Below are 25,062 nucleotides of genomic sequence, written 5' to 3' on the forward strand. Positions count from 1 at the left end.
GGCAACAGTGGGGCGACAGGTCCAGGCGGTCTCCTCAGGTGGTAGCGGCGGTGGCAGCGATAGGAGCGGCGCCAACAGCGGTCTCTGGGCTGCTCTGAGTGGAGGGACTGGAAGGCGTGTGTAAGCTGCCGCTTTCCTCCTCCCTTCGCCTCCTCCCTCTCTCCTCTCTCCTCCCAGCTTCGCGGGACGTGGAGCCAAGCGCAGGTGGTAGGAGCTGGATCTGCAGCCTAGAGGCGCTGCAGGACCGAGTCCGAGAAGAAGTCCGCCTCAGGAACTCCACTGGGCTGTCACGCTCGCCGAGGCCCGGAGACCCAGTGGGCGGGGCTTTCTAGTGGCTCCGCCCCGGGGGCCACGCCCGCCAATAGGGAGCCCGCCCAAGAGCTGCGCGCTCCTGGGTGGGCCCCCAGGACTGCCACTTGCCTGTGGCGTTATCTTTGCCCTAGTCCCACGGATTCTCACTTCACGCTGCCCACGCAGCTTCGCCACGGTTCAGATTGCCCTTTTCTTGCCCCCAGACGCCTATCCACCGGCTCACTCCTCAGGGACTTTTCGGTCGTGATATCTCAGCCTCCTTCTCCTATAAAGAGAGTAGTGGGGCAGGGAGGTGGGGGTCGGGACCTCGCCGGGGACTCGCACTTCGGGTCCAAGGGCGAGAGCGAAGGAGGGAGGAAGGGGCTGAAGGAGGTGGCAAAGGTGGGAACTCACCTCCTGGGAGTTAAGAGAACAGCTACTGGTTGGCGGGGTGGGGGCGGGAGGGGGTAACTCACTAAGCTGATTCCTCCCCCCTACTCCCGCCACGTGCCCTTCTCGCACGCACCTTGTTTTGCAGGCAGATTGAGTCGACTGCCCACTAGCAAATAGAAAATATTCACTCTTTCCCGGGGGAAATTAAATCAGGAATTTCTAGATCATACTTCGTTACACGGATTTTCCCAATGTCTACCAAAGCCAGAGCGAGTGTCTCTTTTATTTTGAATTAAGCGACGATTTTAAGTTACAAACAAATCCTCAAATTACTCAGATTAAAAGCCAAGCTTCTCCTCGTCTGTCCGTTCCAGAAAGCCAGGCATCCCAGCAGATGGACAGGCTTCTCTGGCAATTTCTAAAGATTGAACCACCTCCCAGGCGGAACGTCAGGAAGCTGTGTCGCTTTCAGATCAGGCAGAGAGCATGAAGGAATTTTTCCCTCTAGAACACCGGGGTGGAGCTGACGGAGCCCTAAGTGGCTCTAAATCAGGGATGTGGGATCACAAGTCTCATCCACGAAGCATAATAAAATCTTGGTCCCAGAACCGCTTCGCCGGGGCATTAAATAGCCTTCCGTGCATCACAGGGACACCCCTGTGTGAGACTAGTCTCCAGCAGAGAATGCCAACTAGTAATCGTCACATACTGCGCTTTCATCAGAAGACTTGAGTCACCAGCTAGATGGGGATGAGGGAAGTTGGTGGCAGGAGAAATAATAAAACAAGCGGGAGCGCGCGCGCGCGCGCCCACACACGCCTTTGAATTCTTTCTCTTTTCCTGCTAGAAACTATTAAGCTCCAGCTTCCGCTGTGATCTTTATCGAAAGTCTGCCAGTCTTGTCCTCCCGGTTCTCCTTACATTACATTCGCAGTATTCTAGAGTAGAGCTCTTATATTTTTCCTCTCAGAATAAGTAGTTTCTCCCTTTTTATTTTTTATTTTTTATTTATTTTTTTTTATTAGTTTCTGCTTTATAACAAAGTGAATCAGTCATACATACACATCTGTTCCTACCTCCCTTTTGATTTTAACATTAGCATTTCATTTGCATCTTATGAACCTACAAGAAGTTTAATGCTATGAGGCAAATGCCTTTTAATTCAGTATTCCATGAGCTAAGTATGGCTGAATTGCTAGCATTCTCATGGGATCCTGTAGAATTCCTTTAGGGAATTGTTTCCCCTTTAACAGCAGCTCTAAGTAGCTCTTACTCGAACCAATCATCCTAACTATATATTTAACCTGGATCCCTCCCAACCCACCCTCTGTCTCTCTGACCCCCTTGATTTTGGGGTGGGAGTTAATACAGCTTAATTGTTAAAAAGTTGATCTGCAAAGGCAGACTGTCTGATTTGGGCTTTGACATTCCCAGGGGCATGATCTTGGTGAACTCAACCCCTCTAAGCCTAAGTTTCCTTACTTGTAAAAAGTGATAACAATAGTGCTAGCCTTTTGCGATTGTTGTGATGATTAGATGAGATCACACAAATAACTGGCTAGATACAATAGAAGGAGTGTGGGCTTTGGGAAGCAATCAGAGCCTAGTTAAAACCCCTGTTCTGCACAAACGAGTGACCTTGAGCAAACGTCAGCCTCTTATAATCAAAGTATGATAAGTATGATGACACATCAGAGTACCAACTTCAAAGATGTGCAGCTAAGTCGGATCAAAATACATTCTATAAATTAAGTATTTTATACTTACCCACATTTATGACAAGTATGATTGTATGTAGTACAGTCAGTTGGTCCAGAATTCCTTTTAGAGAGGAATTTGTCCTAGTGTAGGAAAATGCCTTAACAAGCCGCTTGGAGCAGTAACTTCAAAAGCTATTAGTCTTATATAGCTAAGGCCACAAAGTGATGGTGAAACTACTCTATATTAACTAACATAATAAAAATAAAATGAGGAATTACAAAATAATAAAAATAAGAATTTGGCAGGGGAGTGAAGACAGGGATGCTGAGAAAAGAAGAAGGGACAAAGACTAAGCCATACAATTATAAATTGAAATGGTGGAAGACCTTTAAATATATTATAAGTAATTAGTTAATGACAGTTATTGAACACTTACTATATGTCAGGTTATTCTAAGCAATTTATATGAACTAGTGGCATAATCCCCCCTCCAAAAAAAATCCTGCGAGGGAGATGTTAATGTTATCTTCATTTTACTTATGAAGAAACTGAAGCCCAGAGATATGAAGTAACTTTTCCAAGTTCACACAGTGATTCATGATTCATAGTAATAGTAATAGTAATGCCACCATTCTACCAAAGGCACTTTGATATTAGAGCTTCATTTCTATCTACTTGCTCATCACTATCCACTTCACTTATCAGATATGTGCAAAAATAAATTTATGACTTTCTTTTTGGTTGAGGGGGGCTTGATTGAAACATAAATTCCTAAAACATTAATAAAGCCTCCTACTCTCAAATACATTGTCCTTGAGGAAATTAATAAGGCAGTGCACCCTATCTGCATGAGACAGATACAGTGCATATGAGATGACAAGACCATTTCTAGTAATTTAGCCTAAGTAAGAGCTCAGAATTGGAAATAAACTTGAGATGTAAGCTCCACAAAATAATGTAGTAGAGAGAGTATTTGTCTGTCAAGATCTAGGGAATGGGGGGTTGGATCCACCTTACCTAGTTCTTAACAGGAAGAGCTTTTCCAGCTGCATCTGGACCACAATTGCTTTTGTTACAACCAAGAAAACATAGTATTCCAATGATATTTACCAGTTTAATCATGCCTCAGAGCATCATAATGGGGACTGCTTATTGCAAGTAATAAAATGAATAATGTTCAGCCAGAGGAAAACGTATTTCTTATTACCTGAAACATGAGAAGCATTTTGCATCTCCAGTATAAAAGAATTCATCATCAGTCAGGACAGTATGCTCAAAGCAGTGACAGCACAGTAGGCAGCTTTCCTGCTTGGAATCTGTTGAGGTCAGATCTCAGGATCCCAGAGGCTCAGGCCAGGAACCTTTGCCCCATCTGTACTATTTCATCAGTATGTGACAACATAGCTAGGTGGGGCATGTGAGCATTTGAAGGGCTGAGGTGATTTTTTTCTTCTGATCAATGTAAACAATTTCCCACTGGAGATGAAATTTCCCAAAGATAGCTTTGGAGGCTGGTGACATTTGTTCTTACCACATTTATCATAGTGTTTTGTGTGCCTTCCTAGTTTTTGAACAAAACATGTATGCAATTCAAGAGCATGCAACGAATCTGACTCACTTTCTCCCCAACCCCACCTCTCCATCTATGATTACACATTTCTAGCCAATACTTTGCAAATACATTGGGTACTCTGTAAGTATTTATGTATGAATGATAAATCGTGAGAAAGATTTTTTATAGAACATAGACCCTGAAACAGACTTAACAGGGAGAATGAAATAAGGAGATGAAAGCTGTTTCCACTGAGCCTTCAATGATTGGACTAGTATGATTCTGATACCAGTTCCAACATGTGGGTTTTTTTTTTTTTTTTTTGCATACCACCAAAGCAATTCTTGGCCACTAGGTCGATGTTCTACAATTCAACTCAGTTCTCACAGTATCAGCCTGGTTATAGCATCAACCAGATAGAAGAGATACCTAGGGCAAGGTCTGTGGGAAGGAGAGCAGAGCATCCATGCTCTCTGAGCATGCCACTCTCCCCAAATAACCACGTGTTTACCAACCGGGAAGCTCTTGGAGCACAGCCCTTTCAAGTTTTTATGGAGGCTTCATTACATAGGCACTGTTGATTACATTGTAGGCCATTGGTGATTGAACTCAATCTCCAGCCCCACTGCTCTCCCAGGTGGTCCAGAGCTGGGACTAAAAGTTTCACCCTCTAATCACAGAGTCAGATTGGATCTCCTGGCAACCAGATCCCATCCTTAGGTGACCTAGGGACTTTCCAAAGTCACCTCATTAACAGAGCAAAACACACCGTTGGGGCTTCCCTGGTGGCGCAGTGGTTGGGAGTCCGCCTGCCGATGCAGGGGACGCGGGTTCGTGCCCTGGTCCGGGAAGATCCCACATGCCGTGGAGTGGCTAGGCCCGTGAGCCATGGCCGCTGAGCCTGCGCATCCGGAGCCTGTGCTCTGCAAAGGGAGAGGCCACAGCAGTGAGAGGCCCGCGTACCACAAAAAGAAAACAAAAAACAAACAAAAAAAAAACCACACCGTTGCATTACCACTCTACTCACTTAGGAAATTCCAAGGGTTTTAGGAGCTCTTGCCAGGGATGGAGTCAAGACCAAATATTAAATTTCTTAGTATAACATACAGTATCACAACTAGGCAGAACTAAGGTTTAGGGAAGGCAAAGAGAATGCGTCAGGACCTAGTCACCATAGTGAAAACCTCTGAAATATAAACTGAGGAAACCTAATCTACAGGAAGAAGAGAGTGAAAAAAAACTAGTTGCCATCAGTGAGAAGAAAACAGAGTCACAGGAGAATAGAATCCTGACTAGAAAAGGTTTTGAGTGACCAGGAAGGGAATAGGCAAGGGCCTTGCGTAATGCACTGATGAGAAAATTGAAATAGATAGCTAAGTGGCATTTATATTAAGTCTAAGAAGATATAACTATTTAAAGAGACAGAGCGATTACACAGGTATAAGATAAAGCTCTGTTTTATTTCTGGACCCTAAGGTTTTTAAGTCAATGATTCCTAAAATGACTCTATATATGGCCTGGGGAACAGATGGGTATCTGTTCTCCTAAGAAATATTCCCTTGAACTTTATTTTTTAATTCTGATTAGTAGTAATATCAGTCATGGTTTGAATAAAATTTTGCAACTCACATCTTCAATAACATTAGCTAATAAAGCTGTATCACTGGAGCTCAGGAGAGCAAAAACTTTCAAAGCCTATGGTAAACATTATGTTCTTATTTCAGACTGTAGCTTGCTCAATGTCTGGGTACAAAAAGAAATTCATAGCTATTTCAGTCGAAGTAGAAATCCACTTAGTCGTTTTCCTTCCTGTCTTAGACATGAGGAATGGAGAAAGAATCTAGCTAAGCCCTTTGACCATGAAACATACACCATAACTATAAAATAGATGCCCAAAACTCTTAGTGTATTAAACATTCATAATTCATTAGTGCTTTCGGTAGGTGTATAAAATTTACTCAAAAATTATAACAGTCTAAGTTCCTCCTACAACTTGAGAGTTTCTCCTTAGAGTTCTCTATATGTTTTCAACTTTTAACTGAAATATACAGTTCTTTCAGTTTGGGGTAAGTAAAAGTGATTCAGAGCATAGGTATTCAAATATTTGATACCTCAAAAGAAGTTTCAACTTGATTACCCCTCAAAAAGTTCTCCAGAGTTATCTCTACTTGCTTTGTCATATATCTGCTAGCCATTCTGATCTATGATAATTTCATTCAGGAATTTGAAGTGGACATGTAATGACTATAGAAGGTGAAAACAATGTATTTTTGATTTCCTAAAACAGATCACCATGGATTTAATGGACTTCTGGAAAACCAAAATGAAGTATTAACTAAGCTCAGGTTATCTATACTAGTTTTCCTTAAAATCAGCAAGATAGTTGCAAGAGTTTACAGGAAAGTATTAAGAAGAAATTCTTATGTAAATGCATAATCCCTAAGGAGTGATATTAATTAGCACAAAAAGATGAATAACACTGAATGAAGTCTCATTGATTATGTAATATATGACAGAATCTTATAATTTTAATGTTTCTTAGGGCCTTACAATAATTTAGATGAAGAGTTTTCAATCTTTATTTAAATACAAACCTTTTTCTTCTAATGAAGGCTCACTCTGAAGTCAAATTTCCTGTTTCCCCCTGTTTGACCCATTCAAACCATACAGGTCTCCTCATTATCCCTAAATATACCTACCATATTCCCACATCAGGACCTTTGCACTTGCTGTTTCTAATCCTCAGAATTCTTTAACCCAGTTATTAGTGTAGCTTACTCCATCACCTCTTTCAAGGTACTTGTGCACATATTACCTTCTCACTGAAGCTTTCCATAAACAGCTATTTAAATTTTCAACCCCCATCCCCAGTACTCCTTATCTCCCTTTTGTGCTTCATTTTTTTCTTTGTCGACTCTATCCCCATATAGCATAATAGATTGAAAGCTCAATGAGGGCAGAAATGTGTGTCTGTGTTACTCTCTGCTATATGCCTAGAATAGACAGACACATTAGTAGGCACATAATACTACTTGACCAATGAGTTCATCAATTCTTGAATACTTGATGAATAATGAATTATAGTGCAAGGTAATTAATAAACTGATACAGGTGGGGCTGCTTTGACTGAAGTTTGGTAAGTAGCCTGAAGTTTCACTTCCCCCTTTAGATACTTCAAAGCTTTTTAGCATAATTAGAAAACTCACCAGGTCAGTATCATATGACAGATGAAGTCATTGAGGTCCCAGGATCCAGAAGTCTTAACCAAAATTTACACAGGTATGGGTACGACTCTTGCTTAAATGAAAATGGACCGCTTTCTGGTAGAGTAAATACACAAGACACTCTGTAAATTTTTAGTCAAATTCTCAGAATAATAAAAAATTTTGGATGCATATAAGACATTATTAATCAATTTTAAATGCAGTATATTTGCCCAAACTCTTTTCAGAACAGATATTCTGAATAGTGTTCTGTATAATATTTCTCTAAGGCACGATTAAGGATGCAGTATCAATATTGCAAAGTCTACAGAGGTGGTTCAGTATTCAGGATTTTAAGCCTCAGTGTTCTTTATACTTTGTTCTTTTCTGGTGGATTTGGCAAAATTATAATTCAAAGCAATGTATTCCACAAACATAGATGATTCATAACCTATTCAGCTAACAGTGCTATAGGACAAATATTTAATTTAATTTGATGTCCAACATTTTAACATTACATGGAGGTGTTTAATGTGTTTACTTTTCTTTGTAAGGGCAAGAAATTCACTTAATAATTGTACCTCAAGGTGAAAAACTTATGAGAAAACACAATACATTTAAAAACAGCTATAAAATCCAGTGCACAAAAAGATTTATAAACATGTATATGCTTTCATTGACATCACCAGAGTCTGTGATGTGTCAGAGCCAGCAGGGAAGTAGATTATTTTTGGCTATTGCTTCCAGTTTTGAAATTCTATTAAAACCAGTTAATTGATACATCTCTTAAGGAAAATGATTTGCCTTTTTATAAAGAATGACATCCAAGTTATAGAGTAAAGCATACTGTCCATGTGTTATTAACATATCAAGTTAGAAGAGAATCCCCAAAGAGCATAACTCTCGATTATTTTTCCTAGACTCAAGGACATTTCAAAAGAGGTCAAGGTCCATGGTTATTTCTCAGGTTTTTTTCAGGGCTGAGACAAATCTTGCGTTCAGGATTAAATGAACTCTGAATTCAACCTTTAAAGGCAAAGACACGTCAAAAGGCAGCTTGAGAAGTGTGACTAGAAGGGGAATCATACACATTTAGCTTGACTGAGAAGGTGAGCCTTGGTTACTCAGGTCTTTCTTCCACACCAGCATCATCTATTCTCACTTCAACTTCTGGAATCTTCTCAAAAGTCTAAGAAAAACTCCCAAGTTACTCTATCTTGAGGTGGTTTTTCACCATCCACTCGAATTCCTGCCATGAAACTTAAGATGTGAAGACCTTTTTTCTAGTACTGATTTGTCCTTCCAGTTCTAAAATGATCAGCATTTCCTTCTCTTTTCTTTTCCTCTCAGCTTAGTACCTTGTCTTTTGCCTATTCAGTGAAAGCTCAGCATTTTGAATCAAATAATAAAGACGTGATAATTTATGAAAGGAGAAATGAAAGTATTGTGGCCTGTGTGCCAATGAAAGAAAGAGATGTTTAAAGAGAGATGAATCATAGGTCAGGAAAACACAAAATTAAATAAGCATATCTTAGAATATAGGCCCAAAAGGGAATTTAGTTCTTGGTATTTCCCCACCCCCTTTACTCTGCTGTTTTTTTTTTTTTTTTTAGCTAGAAAGACATTATTTTCATAATCTCAGTCAGCCAAAAGGAGTTTGTCATCAGGTCAGGAAATTTTTACTAAAGTTTTTGTAATGGTCAGGATACTTTCAACTGAAAGTGACAAAAACCCAGTCCAAAGAGTTTAACCAAAAAAAAAAAAAAAAAAAAAGAAAGAAAGAAAAGAAAAGAAGAGGGTTTAAATGATTTACTTACTGGTTTAAATTATTGGGAATCCCCAAGGTATGTATATTTTTGGGCATATCACGGTCAAAACATTTGAGCAAATTTGTCAAGGCTCTTTGTCCTTTTTTCCATATTCCAGCTCTACATGCCTTTGCTTGTCTTGGACTGTTTTCTCAGTTTCTCTACTGCAGCCCAACTTCCTTCATACCAAAAAGGTACCTTCAAACCTACTTTTGACCAAAAATATACTTTCAAACCTAAGCTTATATCCACAGAGATTGAAATCCTAGAGGCAGCCTCTCACTCTTAGAAAAGGTATGATTGGCTTTGTCCAGCTCTTGAGATGGACAAAGATCTAGGACCATTACTGACCAGGACTGAGTCATATGTCCACCCCTGCAGCCAGAGGGCAGGTGGGCATCATGCTTGACAGTACCTCAGAATCACAGAGATGGGTGCCATTCCCCAAGGAGCAAGATAAAAACAGTAGACAGTCATTTCATTTCCTTTATGTCATTTTTTAACTGATTCTTAGGACCAATATGCTTTCTGTCCAGATTGTGTACAACAAGAGCTTTGATTATGGAGGGGAAAAATAGAAATATTCTGCAACATAGGAAACCTAATCTTATTTTCGTCCTTGCTTCTTTTAAAGGGTTAGATTATTGGCACAAAGGGAAAACGGGCATTATTTGCAGGTACTTGTTAATGTTTTTTCTCCTCGCAGTCCTATGCACTCTCTGATTCTGTGGGGAAGGAAGGAAGCATTAGTGTTGTTCTGTGCTTAGAAGGATGTGAAATAAAGTGACAAAATAAATATTCTAAAGTATTTGGAAATATGTTTATTTCCCCTGAATACAGGTCAATATAAGGTACATTCAGAGAGTCTGCCAAACAAGCAGGTATTTCCTCAGGACTTCTTTTGAAAGTGAGCACTGAGTAACTCTTTTCAACTTTATTGTCCATATGCTTGCTAAAGCACATTTTCCATCAATTTATCACCTTCATCAGTCTGCTGTTGTCCTAACATAAAGAAAGAGAAAAGTAGATAAATAGCCAGAAATTCATAGTGGCCAATCTTTTTAATTCATCTAGCCCCAGTTTCAGTCTTTTAAGTATAGTTTCAGTTTTATCAGTGATTAAGACAGGTGACTGTAGAAAGTTTTGGATGAAATAAGTCAACATTTTGGTCTTTTATTTTCAAGCAAATTGCCACCCTTCAGGAATGGTGATTTTAAGCAAGAAGCTGTCCCCAGCCAATCCTCAATCAACTTTCTACTTGATCCAACTACAATTAGCTCAATCTATCTACCTTTTTTTAATGTAACTAAACTAATCCCCATTCCAGCCTTCATGCATTACTCCTTCTTTCTCCAAGAATTACCCCAAATCTTTCCCACTTATCCTCTAACACACTGCCCGAGCATCTCCTCCTCTGTGGTACAGTTGTAGGCTGCAGGCTGTCCAGAGCTGCTTGTGTCCATCACTTCTAAATGCCACCTTCAGTGATGTCACTCTGGAAGCTTGAAGTTGCCATTGTGGAATTATTTACACACTGTGGGAATCGGAAATTGGCAAACACTACAAATCCAGACTGTTTTTGGCTTTGTTTTTGAGACCTGGTTCTTAAACTACTAGCATACCGTACTGTCCATGGAACTGACTTCATTCTTCACTAACCACTCTAATAGTGTTTACAAGTCTGGGTTTGGTGTCAGATAAACTGGAGCTTGAGTTCTGGCTCATTGATCTAGTATTTATGTGACACTGAGCAAGTTATTTCACCTGTCTACATCGGTTTTCTTAAGTAAAATAATACATGTGAAGCCCCTGGCACAGGAAAGTGCTGAATAAAAGTAGCTATTTTTTCAGTAGCCCTTGATCCTTCATGCGTATTCCATTCATAGTTTTGATTAGCTATGTTTCTGGCTGTATGTTGATGTCATTTGTATTTGCTATTTCTTTTACCATAAAACCCCTAGTCTTAAAAAGGATCATCAGAGTATCTTGCCTCGTGTGTTTGGTAGATAGTGAGTGCACAATAAATGCTACTTCAGGGCATATTCATACAGAAGACAATCAAACAGTCGAAAATGTGTGGCCAATGATGCCTGAGAGCACTAGATTAAGAGTAAGGATGCCGGGCTTCCCTGGTGGCGCAGTGGTTGAGAGTCTGCCTGCCTATGCAGGAGACGTGGGTTCGTGCCCCAGTCCGGGAAGATCCCACATGCCATGGAGCGGCTGGGCCCGTGAGCCATGGCCACTGAGCCTGTGCGTCCGGAACCTGTGCTCCGCAACGGGAGACGCCACAACAGTGGGAGGCCCGTGTAACGCAAAAATAAATAAATAAATAAAAAGAGTAAGGATGCCTAATGGCAGAACGCAGCATAAAAAACTGTAAGAAATCCTGGATCAAATATCTCTAGTTTTGAATCCCAGTTCTGCCTCTAGTTATTTGTGCAGACTTCATCAAGTTACTGACCTCAGCTTCCTTATCTGTTAAATGGACAAAAGAGTAGCTTTTTAAAAATTAATTAATTAATTAATTAATTAATTAATTAAGCTGTGTTGGGTCTTCGTTTCTGTGCGAGGGCTTTCTCTAGTTGCGGTGAGTGGGGGCCACTCTTCATCGCGTTGAGCGGGCCTCTCACTGTCGCGTCCTCTCTTGTTGTGGAGCACAGGCTCCAGACGCGCAGGTTGAGTAGTTGTGGCTCACGGGCCTAGTTGCTCCGTGGCATGTGGGATCTTCCCAGACCAGAGCTCGAACCCGTGTCCCCTGCATTGGCAGGCAGATTCTCAATCACTGCACCACCAGGGAAGCCCCAAAAGAGTAGCTTTGTACTTAGCTTCATAGTTTAGGAGTGTTGCTTGTATTAAAGGATGTAAATGTGTGGACAGTCTTCTCTCAATAAAAAACGGCTATTATCATTCTTCCACTAGTTGATTGTGTGGTTTAATCTTCCAAAGCTTCATAGACTTTAACTATATCTATAAAAGTAAGAGGGCTAATTTGGTGCTCTCTCAAGAGGCCTTTTTTATTTTGAATAAAATTCTTTGTGCCTAAAGCCCTTTATTCTAGAAACAGATAAAGTCTTAATGCCAATTTTCTTTAGTGAACAAAGTGACCAGGTCCCCATCACCTGTACAGCAAGTTTCCAACAGTCTCTCCCATCACCTGGATGGCTCTAAGCTACTTTCTCCAGACTTCCCCGTGGTCATCTTAGACAGACAGACACACACACACAGAGAAATTTGGTTATGTCACTCCCTTTCTTTAAAATCTCTGCTGGAGTCATTTTACCTACAAATGAAAGCTAATCTTCCTAGCAAGATCTCTAAAGTCTTTGACATTCTCATCCCAGTTTCATATTTCCCCATCTTAGTTTCATGTCACAACCCTCCCTCATGAATACTATGCTTCAGTCAGGTTGAACTCACTGTTTCCTAAACATACCCTGGCAGTCTTTCTCACCTTGTGTCAGTACATATATGTTTCCCTCAGCCTGAAATGCACCTACTACACCTATCCCTTTGTTTTCCTGGGATACTGCTACTCATATTTCAAGACCCACATCACATGTCAAGTTGTCTTTTAAAAAGCCTTTCCTGATTCCCCTAAGCAGTGTTAGTCATGCTGTCTCTGTATTTCTACAGTGCTAGCACTTACCTCTTTGAATTATATTTATCTGTTTACAAGTCTGGCTCCTCCACTGGAACAGTGACTTACTAGTGATGTGCCACAAGTCTGGAGTCAGACTGTCTGGTTTATAAACCCCTGCACCAACACATACTAGATGAATGAGCTTGAGAAAGCTACTTAGCTTCTTTAATCGCCAGTTTTCTCACCTATAAAATAGAATGTTCCATTATCAGGGTCCTTATAATAATTAAAAGAGAAAATGCATGTAGAGCTCCTACCCATATGCCTGGCATAAACTAAGGGCTCAATAACTCAATAACTCTCAATGTTGATGGAGATGGCAGAGGAGATAGGACGGCAGGAGAGGGAGAGAAAGTGATGGAAAAAAAAACACATCATTTATCTTTTCAGTCCCTGGACCAGTTCCCAGAGTCTGGCATCTAGTAAGTACTCAATGCGTGTTTGTAGAATGAATGGTTGTGCTACTTTACAGTGCAGCTAAAATGACAGATACCAGCTCTTTTCTCATATCTAAGTCCACGATGTTGAATTAATTTTTGAGATGCCAACAACTGAGGTGCTGATAGAGAGGGAGAGGAGTGGAGAAAAAGGATGGTAGGAGACGGAGAAAGGAAATACTGTGTTGGGTGTGCAGAGAACAGCTCTTCAGAGCCTGTCTAAGCATTTCTATTATTGTTATTGTCAAGAACTGAAACAGTTTTTTTTTTTTTTTTTTTTTTTTAAGGAGTTAAATGGTGAGGATTCCCAGTCTAGGGAGCAGTCCCACCAGCAGGCACCACTTGGGTTGTAAGGGCAGTCAAAGTAAACTCCTTTGATGTGCTCTGAGAGCCTGAGGGCAAAACAGCAACACAGCGAGGGGTTGGAATGCAAGGAGCTTAGAATGAAAATGTGTTCCTGCAAGGAAGCGGGTAGGGAGGGACAGAACTCACTTCATAATGAAACCCCTGGATTAGAAAGGACTGGAACATTGAGAGTGGAAGTCCAGTTTAGCGGAATAGTAAACTCTGGAGGCATTTACACAGATTAAAACAAAAACAAAAATCGAAACAAACCCTGATACACAGGACGTAAAAACCGAGACAAATTCGTTCAATTAGTCCCAAAGACACCTGGTAATTAGACCAGAGATGCTGTGGGAATGGTATAGCAGAAAATAAACTGGGGAAGAAGAAAAACCGAGGTGGTGAAAAGAGAAGCAGTGCTGCTGAATTTATTTCAAAGAAGAAAAAAATGCTCTTGTTTTCATCAAATGTTGGATGCTCCCCAGACCAGAGAAGCGGCTGATTCCCTTTTGCGCTCGGTAGAGAAAACACACAAGCAAAAACAGAAATTGAAACAGAAAAAAAGAGGCGTGATTTCGTCTTCTCTTCCTCCTCCCTTCTTCCAACCGAGTCCTTCCTTCAGGCCCAGAGCCCGCGCGCGAAGGTTCGCCTTTGCTGTCCACCGCCGCGTCCTGCCGGACCCCCAGCAGCTGGCCGTGGTTTCCATTCTCCAGACCCGAGTTGGGTTTGGTCCTGAGATCTCACAGGCCAGGAAGCAGATCCAGTTCTCCCTCCTTCTCGTTTTCTCTCCTCCCCTCCCGCTTCTTCCCTCCGCTTCCCTCTGGTCCCTCCGCTCCTCTGCTCGGCTGTCACCCGCTCCCCTCCCTCCCCACGCCTACGTTCCCGAACCCGCGGCTGGGAGGAGGGCCCGCTGACACTCCGGGAGAGTTGGCAGGGTCCCAAGGGGAACCCCCGCTCTTCCTCTTTAGCAAACCACTGTCTTTCTGAGCAGAAACTGATTTCCATGGCCGAGGACTGTCCTGTCTACATCCCTCGGGACAGACACCGTGCGCGGTTCTTGGCTCCTGACTCGGGACCCGAGAGAGCCAGGCTGGCGGCGCCCTGGCCGCGGACGTGCTCGTGCTCCGCTGCCCCAACCGGCTGGGGCATCGCCACCCCGCAGGGTCGGATCGCGTGCTTCCAGCCTCGCACAGAAGGGATCACGGTCAAGGTGTGGTCTGCTGCAGTCGTCCGGGGATTCTGTTCCTCTAGATGAAGGGCCGCAGCCTGCCTCCTGGATCAGAAGCCGCTCATCCACCGTTTCCGGGAAGTGGATGGACTGATATACGTAGAGGAACAAAGACCACAAATATGTTAAACAAAATAAGCAAGTGCGTGCCTCTGTCTTGTCATTATCACCGGCAAAAAGAAGTTCAAGATTTTCCCAAGGAAAATCTTAGTAGCTCCACTCCCCCACAAACTTTCATTTTAAATGACTCTATATTCCATAAAATGTTTAGAAATGATGATTGCACTTAAATCAACACCTGACCCTGCTCAGATTAAATACAACTACTTTTACTGGGAGGAATTCCTTACCAAGGAAGAATGTGTGACTTCTGGAAGGCTACTACTTGAATTCTCCTCTGGAAGCCCAAGACAGGATTGTGAAATAGCTGACAGTACAGCTGAGTTGGTTGCAGGAAGTGAAAGCCCCGCTCAGGTTTTAGGAGTTCTGGGGGACTGTTTTATATTTAGGTCAGAATGCTGATCTGGGCATAATTGATACATAGGAAGTTATTGAATTGAGGCAGGAAAAAAAATCATAAGAAATCCTTGGGCAATATCTGAAAGAGCATTTAATTCTCTGTCACTCAAGAAAAAGGAACAGTTCAGCTTTCAAAATGTATCTACATTATACAGTCAGCCAATAAAACATAATCCCCACTCAAGCAATTAGAGGAGAGCCGGGGATTGCAGTTGGGATTTTTAGCCTGGTTAAAGCAAATAAAATACTATAGAAGGAATGAAATCAAACTTGTTGAAACTTGGATTTGCAGAAATATAAGATAGCTTGGAGAAGATGAATTCAGGTGGAAAATGACCTTTCTATTATGTTCAGGAAGGCATTAGAATGTCAGGAGAAATGCTGGAAAGGAGATTTATTACCATAAACACAGTTGACAAGTTCCATTTTGTTGAGTGTCTTGGATGGAGGAAGGAAACCAGCTTTTCAGGCGGTGATTAAAAAAGCTCTGAAAAGAGTGTTCAGTAATCCAAGGAGACCTGAGTGGAAGAGGAATGTGTTGCTCTTGGTCTGCTGAGAGGCTCCTGGGAGCCTCAGAATCCCCCGGATTTGCTTATTCCTTGTCTGAATATTTGTAGTAGATGAATTGCATGCGATATGAGATGGGGTGGATATAACATGTGTGTGTGTGTGTATCCTTCTCATTCTCTACAAAAATTTCTCCCCCCTCCCCTCCCTCTCTATGTGTGTATTTGTGTGTACATGTGTACATGTGTGTATTTGTGTGTGTGAGTATATCTATCTCTCTATATATTCAGAGATGAGGAGGGGATTCTCAAAAATAGAAATAATCTTTTAGTAGTAAAGTCATACAATATATTGTTTTACATTTTGAAGGCCACATTCATTTGAGACATACACACACCTTATGTAGCCTATAGGGCTAATATTAGGATTCCATTTGAACCATGAGGAAATGATGATAAGAGAAGGGAAGTCATGTATATATTGTTTTACATTGTGAAGACCACGTTCATTTGAGACATACACATGCCTGCCTCATGTGGCCTAGATGGCTAATGTTAGGAGTCCCATTTTAAAGATGAGGAAATGAAGATAAAAGAAGGGAAATGATTTTCTCAATGTCCTTTTCACTCTTCCATGAAATCTTTCACAGTACTTGTGATTCATAAGCACGAACTTTTAAGACCCACACTGGACCTCAACACATCCTCTTTTTTTTTTTTTTTTGCGGTACGTGGGCCTCTCACTGTTGTGGCCTCTCCGTTTGCAGAGCACAGGCTCCGGACGCGCAGGCTCAGCGGCCATGGCTCACGGGCCCAGCCGCGGCATGTGGGATCTTCCCGGACCAGGGCACGAACCCGTGTCCCGTGATTCGGCAGGCGGACTCTCAACCACTGCGCCACCAGGGAAGCCCAACACATCCTCTTTTCTTGAGCATTTTCCCTCTCTCCTTTTTAGTTTGAATAAGCAGTTAAAATCTGATAAAAAAACGTCAACAGTTCTCCATATGTGCTCACTTCCTATTCTTTTTCCTTGCTTAGCACTTCTGACTCTTTAACACACCTTACATTTATATTTTCATCTTTTTTTTTTTTTTTTTTTTTTTGCGGTACGCGGGCCTCTCGCTGTTGTGGCCTCTCCCGTTGCAGAGCACAGGCTCCGGACGCGCAGGCTCAGCGGCCATGGCTCACGGGCCCAGCCGCTCCGCGGCATGTGGGATCCTCCCAGACCGGGGCACAAACCCGTGTCCCCCGCATCGGCAGGCGGACTCTCAACCACTGCGCCACCAGGGACAGGGAAGCCCTTCATCTTGTTTTTTGCATGTGGTTTTCTTTACCAGAGAATACACTCAGTGGAGACAGGGAATTATTTTGCGGGGTGAGATGGTGACTACTCTTTTTCTGCTGGATCCTCAGTGTCAAGAAAAGTGCCTAGCAAATAGGAGGCACTCAAAAAATATCTGTTAAATGAATGCCCACATGCATGAATGAATGAAGGCTTGAAAATAGTCCATGTAAATCTAACTAGCATCTATCTGCCACTGCTTTTTTGTAAGGGAGGGGTGCTAATTAATTATCTACAAGAAGAGTAATGAAAGGAAGCTCGCTGCAGGTCTCTGGACACTTGAGGTAAAGATGATATCCCTTATTCGTTTGTCTTAGTTCTTTTTGACGATCAGCAAAATGTGGTGTTTGGAACCTCACTTCTGATGTCCAGATGATGCCTCTGCTATGGCTGGGAAAGTTTTTTGTATGCCTTATGTCTTTGCTGTCCTACTCTCCCTTCACCTTTCTCTCACATGTGCACAACACACAGGAAATGCCCCTTGCCTACACTCAGCCAGGAAAATATTTTTCCTGGACTAGTGCCTTTTACTTAGGATCTTTCCAGGCCTTTTCCTCCCTCATTAAATTTTACCTACCCTTTTCCCCATTCCCTCTGATGTCTACTTTCCATACTGGTTTATGCTTCGTAGTTAATACCTTTTTATTTTGTTAGAATCAAGTAGTAGAATTTCAAGACCACATAGTACAACTTCTCTTCAGGTGAACCAAATCTTTCTACAGTATTGACATGTAAGAAGCAGTGTGAATGAAAATTCAGTCTCTGGACATAAGACAGATGTGCTTTCTGCCTTTCATGAATTATGTGACTTTGGGCAAATTACTTAACCTCTCTAAGCTTCAGGCCCTTCATTTAAGAATGATGACAAAATAGATTTCATCTCCCAGGGCCACTGTATTAAATAGAATATGTGGAACAGTGCATTGAATAAATCCTTGCCAGTAGTAACCACTAATAAGTATTAGCTATTCCTAGTAATGTCCTTGATAAATGGCCTTCCAGATTCCATTCAACGCCAGCAGTGTTGGGAAAGAGATCACTACTTTCTTGAGTCAATCAGTTCTTTTTGAAGATCCACTGTCCACCTCCTGTAAAGATTCTTTTTAATCAGCCCAAACCTGTTCCCTAATAACTTCCACCCATTGGTCCCCAGTGTTTACTTGGAGAAACATGGAGTAGGAATGTGCTGCTATGGTCTGAATGTTTGTATCCCACTCCCCCCAAATTCATGTGCTGAAGTCCTAACCCTTAATGTGATGGTATTTGGAGATAAGGCTTTTGGGAGGTAATTAAATGTAGATGAGGTCAGGAGAGTGGTTCTCTCATGATGGATTAGTGCCCTAAAAAGGAGAGCAAGAGACAAGAGAACTCTCTCTCCATGAGCATGCCCTGAGGAAAGAACATGTGAACATACAGCAAAATGGCAGTCATTGCAAACCAGGAAGAGAGCCCTCACCAAGAACCAAATCTACTGGCACCTTGGGCTTGGGCTTTCCAGCCTCTGGAATTGTGAAAAATAAACATCTGTTGTTTAAGTCACCCAGTCTATGGTATTTTGTTGTAGTAGCCTGAGATAAGACATGTGACTTCTCTTTCATAAAATTTTTTTAAAGTTTCTAAAACAGTTTTTATAGTCTAGCTACATCTTCTCCGTTTTAAGCTAAGATTTTCCAATTCCTTCAAGTGCTGATCATCTGTAGTGATTTATCACCCCATCACCAACGGACTGTCCATGATGACGTCTAGTTTACCTATGTACCTCTTCAAGAGCTGCACTAGAAAGATATGCAATAGCCTAATTATTGTCTAACTAATACAAATTACAGGGGAGATAATTATCTTGTGTGGTCTGTACATTCTATTTTTGATGATGGCCGAGATCTCATTAGGTTCTTTGGCAACCATGTCACACAGTTGGAGGCATGTCTATCTTGCCAAACACAAGTTAGAAACAGAGTAGGAACTCCAGGTCTTTTTCACATGAGGCACTGATAAACCAGATCTAGCCTGGTCTGTACCTGAGTATCTAGGAGTGTGTCTAACAGCAGAGTTTATTATTTATTCCTATTATGTCACACTAAAGGAACTTCTGGAAACAATGTCTTCAACCTATTGTTCCCAACCTTTTTTTCCCCCTCTCAGTACACATTAATGATGATATTCACATGAAATACAAATGCCCATGGGCACACCCATGATTACTTGAAATTTCCATCTGCCAGTTTTAACACCACCCTTATTCTTCTGTGCAAAAGAGTATATTGGAACTTGAGTGAGTAAACCAAAGAACTAAATGTGAAAAACAATAGCCTAAAGCTTTTGGAAGATTACATTGATTAATATCTTCACGATATTAGGAAAAAAAGAATTTCTTACACAATGTCATAAAGAAAGAAAGCAAAAATAATAAAGGAAGAAGTTGAGACATTTGGTTTTATTAAAACAAACAAACAAACAAAAAATCACCAATCCCCATAAACAGAATGGAAGATACTGTGGGGATGTTGAGGAATGAGAGCTCCTTCTATAGTATAATGCAGGCTCCATGTTTCTGTCCTCTGGAGGTCAACTAGTTTGGTGCCCACCTGTATGCAAATCATACAACAGAACACAAACTCCATACTAACCACAGTTCTGATTTTAGCAAGTAACAAGCCTATGTCAGTGTTCTCATCAACTCCTTCAATGCAACATAGTGATGAGAACATGGTTCTAGAATCAGAGTGACTAGGTTAAAAGTCTGATTTTTCCCAGCAACCATAGACAATCTTCTTAACAGCACAGTCTCTCTGTTTTTTCATCTACAAAATGGAAACTTTAATAGTACCTACTTTACAGGGTAATTGTGGGGGTTAAATAATATAATGAATAATAATTTTACATATGCTCATTATATAGTAGGTGTTTGAAAATGCTAAGTTAAAAAATACAATGATTAAAAACATTTTTTTCGGTTAGCAATTAGTTAATACCAAGGGACATAGAAATGTAACACACTGCCTGGCCAAGTATAGAGTCTTTTACAATTTGTTATGTATGTGCAAAAACTAGTTCTAACATGTGATAGTCCTGGCATGTAATGGGTACTCAATAAATCTTAGATTCCTTTCATTTTTTGGATATTTGGAAGCTTTGTCCTGTTTCTTTCAATGTGTTATTATCCATGAATCTACTAATCAGAGTCGTGAGCTGTAATTGGGACATAGAATATCCTACAACCTCTCTGAAGTGTTGAAAATTTTTGTTTTAAAATTTTTGCTTGTGTCTGGAGGTCAGAATCTCAAGGGGTCAATGATGTAAAATATAATAATGTAAAATGGGATAACTATATGTAAGCTTCTAGAACTGTAATGGTATATAATAGGAACTTAATACACTTGACTTTTCTTTTCCTCACTTGGACTTGCTTTAGATGCTGTATAAAACACTAAAATAAATCCTTAATATATCTTTGTCTTTGGAATTTGAGTCTGATTTTTGAAAATAGCTCAGAGCCACTCAGAGCCAACTGTCATGAATAATAAAAGTGAACAAGTTGTATAATACCATTTTTGGTCAAAAATGAGTTGTGATAAAATTAATGAGACTTTTTTTTACTTGTACAAGTTTGTAAACGGGCTCTGAAGGCCATTCCAAAAAGGAGTTCCACACGTGGCTTAGGCAATGACAATATCTTTGGAATAAATTTTGACTCCTATTCATCTCATCAAGTCATGTTGACTTCACCCATGTATACTACAGTCGTATCAGTTTTAAAAACATTGAAATACTTCTGTACCTACTACTAATAGCCCCTGACCTAAATTCCCTTGAATACAGTTCTCCCCACTTCCCAGCTGCCACTGCCCATACACTCGGTTAACTCATGGTATAGCAAGGGGTCTCGAATCCTGCTTAAGCACTACAACTGGTATAAATTCTGATTGGCTGATGCCTGTGCCATTCACTCTGCTAATTATTTTGAATGTCACTACTGCTTGTCATGCTGTCTGACCAGCAATTTCATGGTCCTGGCAATGCTCATTTCGGTGTTAATCTTGGGTAGTTTGTATAATATCAACAACAATATCTTTCTGAGATGACTAGAACAGAAAATTAGTAGTTCTTCTTTGGAATAACTGATCACCCAGAAAATTCTTTCCTTAATAAAATGCTACAGGCATCAGATTAAGACTTCAGATGTATTTTCCTTCAACAAATAAATGCTTTATTGCTTTACTGCAAAAATCTGTTTGCAGTACAGACAGAAAAAGATCCTAAATAGATCTGGTTATCCAACACCCTTACAGATGTTAAGGCATAATTAATTCTGCCAATGATAATTCCATGGAATTCCTGTGTATGATAAAAATAAGTAGAATAAAATCCTAGATGCTTATAAAGCAAATAGTACAGATCAATCAAATCTGGAGACATGGTAGGAAAAAAATCTTTGAAAATCCATTTAGGTTTTTATGGTCCATTTATTTTCACAATTTTTCAGTTGTTCTTCATCGAACTCACCTCATCGATATTGTTATTGGTCACAGAATGGTGATTCTTTCATTTTTGTCATAAATAACCCCACCTTATTGGCAATTTTCTATTATGTTTTAATTTGGCATAAATTGCAATTGCCAGCTGTTGACATCATGTGATCATACATTCATGTGATCATACTGCTGTGGCTGCAGTTTACATCAACTAATCCCAAAGAAGCTGTATGATGAAGTGAGCTCTGTTTATAAATGTAATAAATAAAATATGTTATAAAAAGTTTATCCCTTTTTTATACTTTTTTGTATATACATTTGAAAGTAATTCTGCTTTCCTTTTCTGTTCCTTGCATTTTACAAGAAAGAGAAAAAAGAAAAAGCAAGGAAAAATAAAACTAAAGAATCTGAAGATTGCCAGGATCTCCAGCACCCAACACAGTGCCTGGTCACTCACCATTCAATCAATGGTGAGTGAATGGAGAACTATCTAAGCATAGAAATCAAGTGTCTTAAGTACTTTCATCAGTTATTGGCTGCAGCCCTGTGGTAGCCAAGAGTGGCATCTGGAGCAGTCAAGGCCCTTGATCCTCTCCCAGTTAATTTTTAACTTGAGAGAACTTCCTGGTAGATGGTATGTGGGAGGTTTCTGGGCTCTGTTGTCAAAAGCTTTCTCATTTTGAAAAAATGAGCCACTTTGCAAGCTATGGAGTGAAACAGTATGATAAAGATGTCCAATTCGAGACCAATAGGCTGAATTTCCTATAGTGCTGTGTTTGAAATAGCTAGAGTAGGCTAATGAAACAAGAGGAAAATGGAAACTGGAAGATGATTTTATGTTTATTGCCAAAGGGGATAATACTTGATTTCTTTGTTACAGAGTGACAAAGTCTAGGGAGTAAATGGTTCTCAGCACAGCAGTGTATTGATATACTATGAAGCATTGTATAATTTCATTCATCTCCTCTCTGAGGATACAAACTTAGTGTTTATTTTAATAGTTGGCTATGGTTTTATTACTTGGAAAAAATCAAACTAGAATGGTGTATTAGTTATTTATTGCTATATAACAAATTACCCCAATACTTAGTAAAAGTAAACATTTGTTATCACTGTTTTTGCAGGTCAATAACTGGAGAGTGGATCAGCTCAGCAATTCTGGCTCAGAGTTTCTCATGAGACCAAGCAAAAATGTTGGCTGGGGTTACCATCATGTGAAGGCTTGACTGGGTCTGGAGGATCCACTTCCAGGATGACTCATTCACATAGCTAGCAAGTTGGTGCTTGTTGTTAGGAAGAGGCCTCAGTTCCTCCCCCACATTAGCCTCTCCTCAGTGCTGCTTGAGTGTTCACATGACATGGCTGCTGGGTTTCCCCACACTGAGAGATAGGAGAGTTGGTAGCAGTGATGTCTTATAACTTAGCCTCAGAAGTCACATATTGTCACTTCAATATTCTGTCAAGCAGATCAGCCTTAATCACTGTGGGAGGGAACTACATAAGTGTGTGAATACCAGAAAGAGAACATAATTTGGGGATCATCTTGGAGGCAACCAGAAGTGCTAAAAACTTAAATGTAAATACTGTGCACTGGAGGACTAGGAAATGGTTGTATCCTATCCTCAGCTCCCCATCTCTCTAAAAGTTTTTATTAATTTTTTGTCTACTAAGACTATCTCATTTAATTCATACCATAAAATTGTAAGTGAGATATATTATTGGTCCCATTTTTAGGTGAGAAAATGGAGGCCTAGAGTGATTAACTAAGTTATACTATGTTATACAACTAGTACATAATTGAGTTAGCATTTCAATTCACTGCCACTCAAAACAAACAAATAGATGGGAATACTGTAGCTATTTAACTAATAAAAATAAGTAAAAGATTAGATGAGAATTTGCCTGAATTTCTATCAAAACTAGATAACCTCTCTTAATCATTAAGCTAGAATGTCTTTGCATGCTGCAAACGTGATTTCACCTGATTCTTGTACTCAAGTTATTTAAGTGTAGGAGCAATGGATTTATATATTAAAATTCTAGGTAATTCACTTATAATATGAAATTTAATTGCCAGAACAATTAGGTGTTTACTTTGATCTGATTGGCATATTCTCCCTCTGTAGGGAGTTAATTAGTTAATTGTATCAGATGTGATAATCTAGATTATGCTGCTGTAACAACCTCACAATTTCAGTGTGCTGAAACAACAAAGATTTATTCTGTGCTCACGCTTGTCCAACCTTTGTCAGCAGGGTGATCCCATTGTAGTGCATCAGGGAACTAGGCTGATGCAGGCTCTGTGTCACATGCTTCCAGGGCAGATCCAGGATATGTGGGGTCTGAGGCCTAAACTGTTTTGGGTGCCCTTTTTAAGAAATATAATACAAAATCACAAATACAGAATTAGATACGGAGCTTTGAAGTGGGCCCATGCAAATGCGGGGCCATAAAACTTAAGTTTTTTAAAATTAGCTTCACAATAGATCAGCTTCATGCTTCAACAATTTCCAGGGCAGGGAAAAACAATGCAGTGAATCACACACTGTTCAAGTTTCAATCTGGAAGTGACATAGCCCAAATTCAAAGTGGGTTGGGAAGCATAATTCTACCAGGTGTCCCCAAGGAGGAGAGCTGGGAATATTTGGTAAACAGCAGTAATAATTACTACAATAATCAAGGAACAGAGGCAGGAGAGAGACATGATTTGAATGCATGGTCATATTACTTTTAAACTTGATGCATCTGCTTGTCCACTTGTGCAAAATGTCGTTACCTACCTCTCAAACAGAGTGGAACCACAGGTTAGCTTTCTTGGGTCTCCATTCCAAGGATAGAACAGAGAAGGGTACAGGCAATGTTTGTTTCATACATTTCTATTTTTTTCCCTTTTCTTTTAAAAGTGATCAGTTCCTTTTCATATTGATACATTCTTTCTTAAATATAATATTATCTTTTGTCAAGTTAAATGATATGATATCTATAGATATATATACAGATATAGTACTATAGATATAATACTACAGTATACTATATATATATGTATATATATAGTAATATATTCTCTCTATATTACAGTTGACCCTTGAACAATGTGGCGATTAGGGGCTCCCATCCTCTGCACAGTTGAAAATCTGGATAACACTTATAGTTAGCCCTCTCTATTCATGGTTCCATACCCGTGTGGAACCAACTGTGGATTGTGTAGTAATGTAATATTTAGTATTGAAAAAAATCTGTTTATAAATGGACCCGTGCAATTCAAACTCATGTTGTTCAAGGGTCAAACGTATACTATACATATATACTATGTAAATAGATATATATATAGTTTAGACAGTATATATAGATTTGTGTATATATACACACACAGTAGAGCTATATATAGTATGCTATATAATAGCATATATACTATAAATACTATAGATATATAGATAGATGCTAGGGGCTTATATAGTATTCAATAGATATGTGCTATATATTGTAGATATATAAATATATAGGTATACTATATTTTACCAAGGTTTTTTGGTCTCTTTAATGTGGTTTTACATATAATCTGTGTTACTATATATTGATTTTCTAGTTTGTTGCAGAATCACTTTACTTTCAAATTCTTGGAAAT

This window comes from Hyperoodon ampullatus (assembly GCF_949752795.1).
Source record: "Hyperoodon ampullatus genome assembly, chromosome: 5".
NCBI classification, from domain to species: Eukaryota; Metazoa; Chordata; class Mammalia; order Artiodactyla; family Ziphiidae; genus Hyperoodon; species Hyperoodon ampullatus.